At 41.1% G+C, this 11,994-nt stretch overlaps 1 long non-coding RNA gene across 1 annotated transcript; it reads left to right on the top strand.

Moving 5' to 3' along the window:
- Positions 1-3,640: 3,640 nt before the first annotated feature.
- LOC111269775 (uncharacterized) lies at positions 3,641-11,583 on the top strand. The gene is made up of 3 exons (XR_002685923.2): positions 3,641-5,392; positions 9,141-9,265; positions 9,782-11,583. It is a non-coding gene; the product is annotated as an uncharacterized LOC111269775 (long non-coding RNA).
- Positions 11,584-11,994: the final 411 nt, after the last annotated feature.

Raw genomic sequence — 11,994 nt, 5'->3', positions numbered from 1 at the left:
CTCACTAACATACATTTGAGCAAACGTTGACTCTTTTAGAAATACAGGATAAAGAAGTAGCTTTCGCTATTGCGCCAGCTTCTTTATCGGCTGACGTACATTTAGAAACGGTCACTTTTCTATTAAGGTCAGGCACTTTAACATTGGCTGACATCGATATGACTATTTTTTTAAAAAAACGTTTTACCTAAGTTCATTTTGACGGCTATCAGTATCGATGCAATTTTTCATCTTCGATCGCCTTCCTTCACTGTGTTCACCCGCGTCTCGGCCCTCGCCTGTAAGGGCTATTTTTATTCCTTAAACCGTTTTTTTGGGATAGCTCCGACCGTCCACTCAGGCTCTTTTCGTCAACGACGCAGTTGATTTTTTGGCTGCATTTAAAACGCCATTTTCAAAGTGGAATGGTCGTTATCACATTGTAACCTATGAATATTTTTGCAAGATATTCGCCCATGTCTCTGTGTATGTGTGTTGGTGTATTTGTGCGTGTGCATAAGTGTCTACTACTACGGGCGTGAGCGAGAAAGGCTCTTTATCGAAGACTTTATTATTTAGTTAATTTAACAACGAAGCAGTGACGAACAGCAGCGTAAACGTCTATTCCGGTACTCTTTTCACGATAAATGGGTTTTTGTACAGAATATTCTGCGTCGTATGAGCAGGCTGTCGTGCGAAAACTGCAAACCAGATACGAGCAAAGTGTCAGTACCTATCAACGGTAAGGGTTCGGCCTGTTTATTACAGCTCATTTTAACATCGAGGATTTGAAATTGGTCGCCTTACGTGGATCGCCACAGCTCTGAAGTAATGGAAAACTCCGCCACGATATTTACAATCTTCGTGGAAAGGTCTGAATAGCATTCAGCATTCAGACGTCAAATTCACAAGCGTTCGTAACCTTAAACGTAAACAAGGCTAATTTCGGGGACCGCCTGCCTCTCGTCGAGAGACAGTGGGACGACAGCGAAGACGCTCGCCAAGGGCCTCACGAGTTTATCGGAATTCTAATTTTGCAGTAAAGCAATCTTGGTTTGAAGTGACCTCGTTGAAAAATAGTACGTTGCTCTATAATTAGGCCACGATTTATTTTACAGTAATAAATTCCACTCCGATATACCTACCAGCTAAACGAAACGTTTAATAGAATGTATCAACTACGTAACATGGGATCCCTTTGAATTCCTTCCAGTCGCCTTTTACATCGGCATGTTTTAGGCCGGTGTTGAGCTGATTTTCTAAACGAGAAGGTCACGTCACCTGATGGTATCATTACCGTAGATATTTTATATACTACGAAAACAGTGTCATCAGAAAACAGTGTCAGACTGTTCAGAACTTTCAAATTACTTCACTTTATAGTTTGCATCAGCACTTGCCAAAAATCATGGTGCTAAATCAACAACATGGCGCAAGGCCGACTTTATGGGTATTTTTCTCTATTTACGGCGTTGCACATAACGCTTCTAGTTTAAAGCAATACAGAATTAGGCTTAATAAGCTGAATTTGGATCCTATGTTTAACCAAATTGCTTTAATTTAGTTTTTCATCTATTGACGAGTAACTATAACTAAATCAATCATTCTACAAGGCCCCCATTTCATGTATGACAAAAAAAAGGCCCATTTTTAGAATAATTAACAAAAAAAATAAGCGTTGCCATAGAGATTTTTACAGAAGATTTAGCAGGCGTTTAGAACATCTATGCGTAACCGACCGACGTATGCAAGCAACCGATAAAAAATCTGTTATAGAAAATCTATTATATCTGACTAACGTTGTGCTTTAGACGAAGCAGTTTTTCCGTACGAATGGCTGCACAAATATACGCTACGTTTATTTGCCCCAACCGGCCACGATTTTCCGCTGATCGGTTCTCTTAGAAATAACCGTTAGCGTTCATTCAATGTGTGTACCTACCGATTTGACTTACGCCTGAAATGACACTGGCCGCGGTATTATCATGAAAAAGCAACTAACTAGATGGGGGTGTGGAATAGTCACTTTAGGGATAGCTTTTGATTACATATCGAACTATTTTTGGACCATTTTGCATTAAAAAAATTCGAAGATCTATTAAAAAAATCAGACGATCTTTACTCTATTTGTATTTAAAAGCAAATACCTATTTATTTTGTTGTATTACCAGATAAGATGAATACAGCGAGAAGGTAATCTCGCCATAGCGTTGGATGAGCTTCAACGTCGTTTAGAACGTAGCTGCTTTTCGTAAAAAGCTCCTAGCTAAAGTCTTAACCGGGACTACCTACAACAGGATGAACTTGGTAAATGTGACCCAAATATGCAGAGTCTGCTAAAGACAGGAAGCTGCTAAGGCCAAGTTAGCTTAACACAAAGTATACAAATATACAGGATTCGACCAGCTCTAAAACTTCCTATGGGTCCGACACATTGATAGGCTATAAGTAATTATCTTACAGAGACTAAAAAACATTCGTTTCGATAAGCGAGTTCAAAGTTTGAATTTTTTTAACTATCTACGGCCGCCAAAGTGGTTAGGACTGTCGTCCATACCGAACGTTTACTTGGTCCGTCCTGTAGAAGCGACCAATTTTCCGCTATTTGCTTTAAATAGTTTTCTTGCTAAATTAAAAAAAAAACCGTCGATGTTTGTAGAATATTATGGATGTATGCACATATTCATGACACAAACCGTCTATATGTATATATCAAATTCTTGGATCACGGCCAAATAGCAATAAAAAAAAAAACTTATATACGGGCTCCTTTTCTGCTTCTGCAATCACACACGCAGCAAACCCCAAACATGGTCTCCAGACGGCGCGACACGTACTTAATTACTCGACACCATTCATTACTTCGTCATAGGTCAAGTTCGTTTACAAAAGGTGACGTATAAAGCTGAAGCCAGCTGAGCTAATTTACAAATGGGGCACGATAGATTGTTTCTACCACCATCAGCTAGCGGTGACCTAATTACATCAGCAGTTCAGAGAGTTGTAGAAAAAAAAAAACACTATTTTTTCAGTTTGTTTGAAAATCATAATCATCTAGTGCGTCATTTGAATCATATATACGCTAATTTTCGAAAGAAAAAAAAAAACACTTGTCGCTTGAACAGCAAGATTCTGCGGGTCGCTTAACCTGCTGATACGATATATATATATATATATATGTATATAATGACATTGAAAATAGATTATTCGCAGAAGAACGGTTATCTGACGGTGATCTGAAACAAAGGTAGATTCTAGTGGTAGAATAACGATAATTTGGCTTCTGCACCTACTGAGGTCAATTACGGAAGATTATTACAATCATAGATAGTCACTTCAGTTATAACATATATTCGGGTTGCTCACGACACGTATCTGTGAGGCAGCTTTACCCCATTTGGTTTCCAGCACGGATTGCTGGGTGCAAGCACGTACTTCTTTTTTGTAATATATGTCCTTCTTTGTTTGATATTTTCCATCTTTCAGATGTGGTGCCTTTTCCACGTAGGAACCGATAGAGTGACAAAGAAATTTGAAAATCCGCTCAAGTAGGGATTGTTTACCTTCCATTGTATGGGCTGTTCCTGGCCGGCCAGCGCTTTTTGGCTTCTGTCGCCGCTTCGTGGTTGGATGGCATCTACTATAGTTACGGTAAAACTCAAGAACTGTTGCATCCGTCATTTGCGAACTTGTCGTATGCGAGCCGCCATATGAATGGCTTCGCTATTGAATACTATCAAGAAAGTATTTCGCTTCTTTGAGCCCAACCGCCCATCGTTCCCATACGAATTAAAAATCACTTGATCCCCTTCTTGACTAAACCGTACACGATATAGCACCATCTGTCTATAATTATCATTATATGGCGACTAGTCGCTCACATAGTCGCTTATCATGTTAAGCGTTTCTGAATAGAAAATTTAATACCCTTATTTTTTTAGGTAGGGGGCAGGGGCAAGGCGGCGAGTGCGATACACCACCATATTAGACCATTATTCTATCTTCTGTGCCTTTTTTTTCTATCTACGAGATAGTAATTAAGACATAGTTAGACTTCTGCCTGAGAGCTAAATGCTTTTGGTAGATGTAACGGCATGTAAAGACAGCCGAGTTGTTGATTTCAGTCGGTGAGTAACGTATTCTTCAGAAACACGTAGACGTATATCTAATTGGTTTACAAGAAAATGTAACTTACTCAGCTTTTCCACGCGGGACCGAAAAACAATTTCTAACAATAGCATCGAGAAGCACAATGAACGCGTGCGAAGTTTTTTTTGTGAATACTTCAGCCCAGAACGAAGTTAGAGAGCAACAAGGTATTCAAATAACACTCATAGCGATTAGTATATGTTTTGCCTTGTAGACGCAATAAAATAATAAATGCCGGTTTTTCTCACCTGATAAAATTTGGCGAAATTGATAACGGTCGATGTATCGGGTTCTATCCGTAGAACGTTGACAACTTAACCAAGTGTCTATATCCAATAACGTGTATCCAAAGGTACGATGGTCATTAGACAAAACAATACGCACTATAATACACGCACATGGTCACTGGAACCACCGCAGTGCTGCGTTTGAATGAATTGAGTTGCAAACCTTTACTAGTCTGCAAATACCTTCTGAAGGACCCTCTTTCGTTTGACACTTGACTTCACAACAGGACTAAACGAAGTCGGCTTTACCATAGGTCCCCTTCGATCAGTTGTGATTAATTAATCCGACAGGGAGTCTGGGTGCGGCCAGCTTCTGTGACTTTTCGATGCGCGAAACACTATGATCGGTCCCCACAATCCTTCGATTAACGGTACTCCTCTGCACTGCAGCTATGCACCATAACATATATTCTATTCACTTTATCATTACAGGCAATTAACATCCAGTAACGGCTGGTCTCTATATACACATTACAGAACACAGCTGCGTGTCAATTCAATAATAAACCGCACTTCTCGATCTAGCTATGCTTTTAAAGCATCCGTAGTGGTATCCTAGATAGCGGAGGCGATCCAAACGCGGGAAACGATCGGCATGGCAGCCGAAGGCTGAATGGTTGACGCGCAATGCAACGAAACGGAATGCGATTCAGTGTGGTGCACGGCAAGAGGTCTTGTCGACGACTGAAGACCAAAGTCGATAACGACGCGCAAGCTTTGCCCCATTGCCGCTAGGAGGCGCGTCGACATAAAGACGTTTGAGGTCCCGGCAACTTTTCATATGGCGCTGACGGCTGGCATCGCTTGCAGCTGTAATATCGTAGTATTTATATATTTGACAGGAGGGCGGATTTGGACGTTGAACCGATTACATTTGCTTGATTCAGCCATTGCTTCGGAAGATTATGTCTGTTCGGTTCTTAAAAAGCTAAACATCAGCCGATCCGATGCAGGGGAAAAGTGGACTGGAAATCGAGGTAATCAGATGAACACTTTTTGAGAAGCTAATAATTTCTAGTTGCGGTCTAAGTATGTTGTAGATTGTAGAACATATAGATACATAGAGATGGTCCTGAAATATTCGGGCCTATGTCGCCTTACCTAACGTCAGTACATGTGTTCCTATTAGGGTATTAGTAGGTCTGACGTTGGAACCTGCTTCTTTTTCTGTACTCAATTTGTTTACACAACAGATCGTGGCATTATAGACTTGACGAGTGGGTCATTTCATTATAAGTTGACACGGTTTCGCAATTTTGTTGCAAATAATTACACAGTCTTCTCTTTGACGGTGACTCCTCGGGCGACGCATCTGTATCGATAACACGTTAGCAATTTTAAAGGCCAACTAATCACGTTAAAGCTTGTGGACCTCATCCCTTGAGGGGCTTTAGCTCACGGGTGGATAAAGCCTATCACCCTGAAACGTAACGTGCCTGGAAGCGTTAGCAAATCTTAGCATCCGAACGAAATGTTTATTGCTAATATTTCCAAATTCTACAGGTTCTAAAATCGACTTCTCGATGCTGACGATGCTTCCAATTGACAGTGTCTGCCAAGACTGACAGTTACCATTAAAGGCTCTGATAAGGAACGAAAACTGCCAGCTAGCCAGAGGCACAAATACAATATATAAGTAAACTTTAAATAAGCGTCTAGTTACTCTAACAATAGAAAAACATGTGACCGAAAAGGAAATCCGAATCGGGATCGCCTTAGACATAACACTAAGACCTCTTAACAGGAAATGAATCGAGCATTGTTATGTTTACTTGCACGATGTACACGTTTTGCACGTCTACAGGGTCGTACGCTAGGCATCTGTTCGCCTATGCTTAGATCATAAAAATCGATTTTGTTTTCTGAAACGCAGTAATCAGACAGAGATCCACTATAGTGTACAGACAGTGAACGAGCACCCGCATCAGCTTTGTAAGTCAATGAGAAAATAGCCCTTGCTGCGTCAGTAGAATGATATTGATCCGAAAGTTTCTATGACAAAAAAACTATCAAGAGGCTTATTGAAAAACCTACTGAATGAACAGTTTTTGGACGCTAACAATGGCTTAGCCACGGGACACCTCGTAACATAAATACAACCATTCAAGTTAATTCCGTATAGCTCTTGTGCAGGTATTTATATTGGATGCTGGTAACAGTTATTCTTGAGAAGGCCCCAGACCAAAACAGTACGCGTTCTCACGTACACGATCAACACCCTGCATAAACACAAGGAACGATACGTACGCTCGCACTACACTATACAAACTAGTAAATCAAATCTGTTATATATATAATTTGTTTATATTTTTTTTTAGAAGAAAAAAGAATTTTCTTAAAGCATTCTCGCAGCCAACCGTTCAAGAGGAAGAAAGGCATTTCAGAGCTTCAGGTCCGGCCTGCCGTAGCCATCTCTTACTCTTATAAAAAATCTTATCTCTTACTTTTATAAAAACCTACCCACTAGACGCAGTAATGTGATATTAAAATGAAAAATCAGCTAGTAGTTTTGCGCTGTTATTTGACGTTAGGGTTTGAGGGCATTAATGGTTTACCGAAACCAGACAGAACGGGTACTGTGGGACCTTGCATCCACCAAAACCATTTTTTCAGTTAAGCTCTATTCTATGTTAGTCTTGATCTTCAGTAAACGGTATAATAAATAGTATATTATCCCATCTCGCCAGGCGTGCTACGTCCTAACACCGACGAATGCAGTCTGATTTTCGTCTGTCTGCAGCAACTACTCTCGCACTGTCTGTGAATAACATCTCTAAGTTCTAGCCTCAGCATGAAGTGCCTCAGAGGCCTCAAAGCATGAAATGACACAGAGTATATGTCATTTAATAAAGATGGCGTAACTGAAAAGTTCCGCTGTATTAGTGGTCCATGAAGTCAATGAATATTTACGACGCCTTAACCTATCAAGTTAACGTTCTTGGATACTATCACGAGTGTTCTTGTTTTGATTAGACTGGCCATCTTCTTACTAGGCATCTAAAGAACTACGATCAGTGGTGCTACGGCTGCGTTTTGATTACGTATTTCGGCGTAGCTGTTACGTTTCGACAATACGGAAATCGAACAGTTTCAAATAGTGCGTAAGCGGCGTTCGTGCATTCGATGTACGTGTATCCCAGGCGTTATTTTTGAAAGACGGCGAGTCCTTCAGCATGGTAATCATGGATGTCGCGGCTGTTGCCACTGCCGCCTGCCAATCGCTGAAGTCTGTCATCGTCAAGTGGGTCAGGTGGGAACAGAAGTGACCCCAGACGACCGTCATGCTAAGCTACTATAGACGCCAACGCCAGTCATGCGTTCGAGCCGCGTAGCTAACCGACGAGAGAGTACATAGTCAGAGACTGATGCGAATACAGGGGTCGCTGCCGCAGCGTACTATGCCGTTCTTTTGGCATCCATAAAATTACAGCCACAGTACCATGTTATAAGAGGAAAGCCCGTTGTGAGATGTCGATTTCGGATCAACTAACGTTTTCCGAATCCATCAGCGTGATCATCCGCTAGCTACGACTGTTGTTGACCTTCTTGTCGCTAAGGGTATTGATTGTAATATAGTTTTGCTTCTGAGGAACATGGTATGGCGACGATAAGTCAGACGAGTTGGTTCGAGTTGGGAAAAACTGGGCCAATAGGTCGCTGTCGCTCGCCTCAGCCTAGCATGTCGTCGCACTACGTGTAAGTAAGCGAGTAAACGGCATCGTTTTTTCAAGCGAGCCAACGGCATCTTGGTCGACCTGCAACTGTAGGGCTGACAAGACGGAAAAAATTGCAGGCGCTTGGCCCTATGGCGGTGGCGACAGCGTCAGAGGCAGGATGACTCCAACGGTCTGCATAACGAGCTCGTAGCATAACTGTGGGTGATTTTACGTTAGCTATGCGTGCCGTCAGATTGTATAGATGCAGCTAGAAAATGAAATGGGTATTCGTTCGTGACGTGAAACCGATACAGCCAGCAGCGTAGGAGGCGAAAGAAAGCAACTAATTGCGACTGGCCAACGACGCAACGGTTCTTACCATCGGAACGACCACAGAGATTATAGGACCCGGCTTCAGTTTCGGTCGCAAGTATCCTTGTAATCATAAAAATTAATACGATTTCACCGGTGAGTCGACTGCTGACTAAATGGTCGTACGTATGGCCTATTGGCAAATATAATCGAGAGTCCGATCAAATTAGCGACAGTTTTTCGGCTTTGAATAGTACTGGTGATCAGCGAAACGTCAATAAAAACGATCTGTGTGTTGCCAGAGTGAGGCTGTGTTTGTAAACAGTGACTTAGGGAATAGACACAACCAAAAAAGAGAACTTACATAGTGAAAAGAAGTATAATTTTATATAATAACAGTATTTTACGCTAAATGCATTAGGCCAACTGAGCGCAATGACTCTTTCTTATAATATTTATAGATAGATAGATAGATAGATAGATGGTACAAAAATCGTTCCGAGTTTGAAACGATATGACAATTATTTCTAGATAAACGTTCGAGTTATTCTTCGAGTAGTCCCCCCGGAGTTTTCACCTGTAACAGAAAATGAAACGGTGGTTTATATATGATCATTCAAATATTGTAAACACTACTGACCCTTTGGCCTCACCGGCGATTCATAGCGCTGACTTACATAGTACTTTTTTGACCTCAGCTGGTACAAACAATGGTAGATTTTGATTTTCTAATATTGAAACTCTTATGATTTCTAAGGGTCGACTGAAATGCTTAGCTTCCAACTAGGCAACACATAGCTCAACGCGAACGGATCGCTTTGGCCGGTATCAGCGTTCATCAGAATCGTTAGCCCTGCTTCTTCACGAAGCATTGTCCACATGGTATGCCATTCCGATTATTTTTAGTACACGGTTTCCAGACGCCGCAATTTTGTTAGAAGACTCAGCGTCACTATCGGCATATTTTACCTGTCATCCTGCGGGGACCGATTGGAACAAAGTGCGGCTAGTTTATGTAGTAATCATCTCGCCAATAGCTTAGTTGACAGTTAAAAGAAACGCATTTATTTATGAAATTCTTCCTTTTGTTATTCTATCGTTTAATTAATCGTCAAGTGTTCAATGAGTGATTAGTGTTTTATATCAATTGTATATGTACTGATGCGCTCGTCCATTTATCGGATTTAGTAATAATAGATCTTTATTTATTATAACTGATTTTTGTTACAACTACACCTATACCTAGCGTTTAAATTGACAGGATCGTTTTTGCGGGTCTAACATTGAATGTGATAAATAGATCCGTGGCTTCATATTGTATAAAATAGAAAATTTAACTTCTGGGTTTGGATTTGTGATTTATTAATTGAGTCGACTTCATACGTTCTGCGATTGCAGATACGCGTGCGTACGCGATCTGGTTGTTTTCGTGTCTCGGCTTGCATCACACGACGTATTCGTTATGTGCGACTACGATTCGAGCGTGTGCTTCAAGCAGTGGCGCTGCTATTCACGTAAAGCAGGCGAACGACCATTCATCTGAAATATTGTGCCCCACCTGGTCCGCCCAACGATATACCGGTATCTGACAGATGTACCCTTGCGGATAGGCTGCCGCGTGCCCCGCAGGATTTAATATGGCCATTATGCAATAAGTAGACGTAAATGATCACCAGTGACAAGACTGAATTCGTCATCGCTCCCCAACAACCATAGGGGGCATGGCACATATCAACGCAACGGGCAGAGCGCAAAATAGCTAGAGCTGTTGACTCGGAACTTGTATAGATATCTGAAAAAAAATCTATAGAGCTTAAACATAACCAACCACAAAAGATTAAATTGTCACTAAACGATGATGAAACTGACTCTTCGCCAGCACTGAAATTTCCACATGTCGTTAATGTGGTATTCTTACTTATTATGCGTACTTGTCTTCAAGAGGCTATTTTGTACTGAAATTTTCTAAAAGACCACCTCCCACTAGAGACGAGCCTGTAACCACAAGCCTTTAAAGAGGGTTCTGTCTGTTTTTGATCATTTAGATTTTTCTAGAGTGATATCGTATCATATTGATGTTTTCTCTGCTGGAACCATTTAACAGTCGGCGCAGCCAAGTCCGGCTTCTTTGGCAACTTGTCAAGCATTTACGTATGCCGAAATTGTGAGAAGTAGCTAATGACGTAGTCAAGGGCGTTGTCTCTGAGCGATGGATTTGTCAGAATTTGAAAACCTCTATTCACTGCACTGTTTATCCTCGCTCAGATTGATCTAAACGTTCTGGTTGTACCATGGACTGTACATTGCCCTCGATACACAGGTAGAATCACTTTGCCGTACGTATCAGCACCTATGATACTATGATGGTTACAATGATACAGAACACCCACCCTATAGGTGTCTTTTTGTATTGATGTCCTAAATCGACCAGCTGCAAACCCTACGAATGAAAGCCGTTGTTTTACTATAACCGTTTAGCTAAAGCGCACCCCATATATTATAAATAGTAGGAAAAAACATATCGTAATCGGGATAAAATGAATTTGTCTTCATACGCAACGCACAGCGTACGTCAACGAGTCAAACAGCGATCACGAACAACAGTCAATAATGCAACTAATACATAATGTCGAAAGAAAGCTGCCATAGACATCGGTAGACCTCATTTTTCATAGACCTACACTTCAAAAACTGGACCTATGATTCGCAATCAAAATAGCTCCCGTTCCCGTCAGCCATCTCTGTTATCGCGGTCTCTATTCATTTAGTTCATCGTGTTAGAACCTGGTGATCGCGAGCCTAGGTAAAAGGTCTGTCTTCTGCGCGACAGCATTGACTTCTGTTTGTACACGCACGGGGCAGCTATTACATCGGTTTAATAAGAGGAGTTGCTCATGAGCGAAAAGGTCGGCATGATATATGGATATACTGCTGTTACGTGGCGAATAAATAAAGAACAGGATGACTGTGATATGTTGAAATACTATCTATCTATCTAATAGAGGAAAAGACATTTGTCAAGATTGTAACACCAAGGTTTAGGTAAGGCCCGCCTGGATTGGAACCATTGGCCATATAATAAGGTTTTCAGAGGTATACCGGAACCAATACGAATACGTTACCCAGCAAGCAAAAAACTAGTAATAAAAATGTACCACATTTGCCTATAGGCGATAAGCTTAAATGAATTTCTCCTCTAACACGCAATATTTGTCTTGTTTTTTTTTTTACTATCACTACCACTTTTATTGTTACTACTATTTTTATTAATTCTAATTCTTTTTCGGCATTTAATTGCCGAGCAAATATTTCGGCAATGCATTTTTTTAGAGTGCGCCGCTATTATTTCTAGCCATGAGCTTTCCGACGTGCACAAAACACAAACTACGTCAAAACAAAAGGTTCTGCTGTAGCGGACAACAACGAGAGCGGATATAACAGTAGACGGAAAGAAAAGCACAATACAACGGAGACGCTGACGACAAAGTTCACTTCGACACACGATACCCAGGTATTCCCCATCTATCGACGAACGGAACGATGGTGGAGAGATGAAAAAAATATGACTGAAGTAGTCCTTTTTTTTCATTCTCGTCCTTCTCTTTTCTCGC

The sequence above is a fragment of the Varroa jacobsoni genome, unplaced genomic scaffold, assembly GCF_002532875.2.
Source record: "Varroa jacobsoni isolate VJ856 unplaced genomic scaffold, vjacob_1.0 scaffold_151, whole genome shotgun sequence".
Taxonomy (NCBI): domain Eukaryota; kingdom Metazoa; phylum Arthropoda; class Arachnida; order Mesostigmata; family Varroidae; genus Varroa; species Varroa jacobsoni.
The sequence above is the reverse complement of the archived record's forward strand: the minus strand, read 5'-3'. Positions and strand labels throughout refer to the sequence as shown.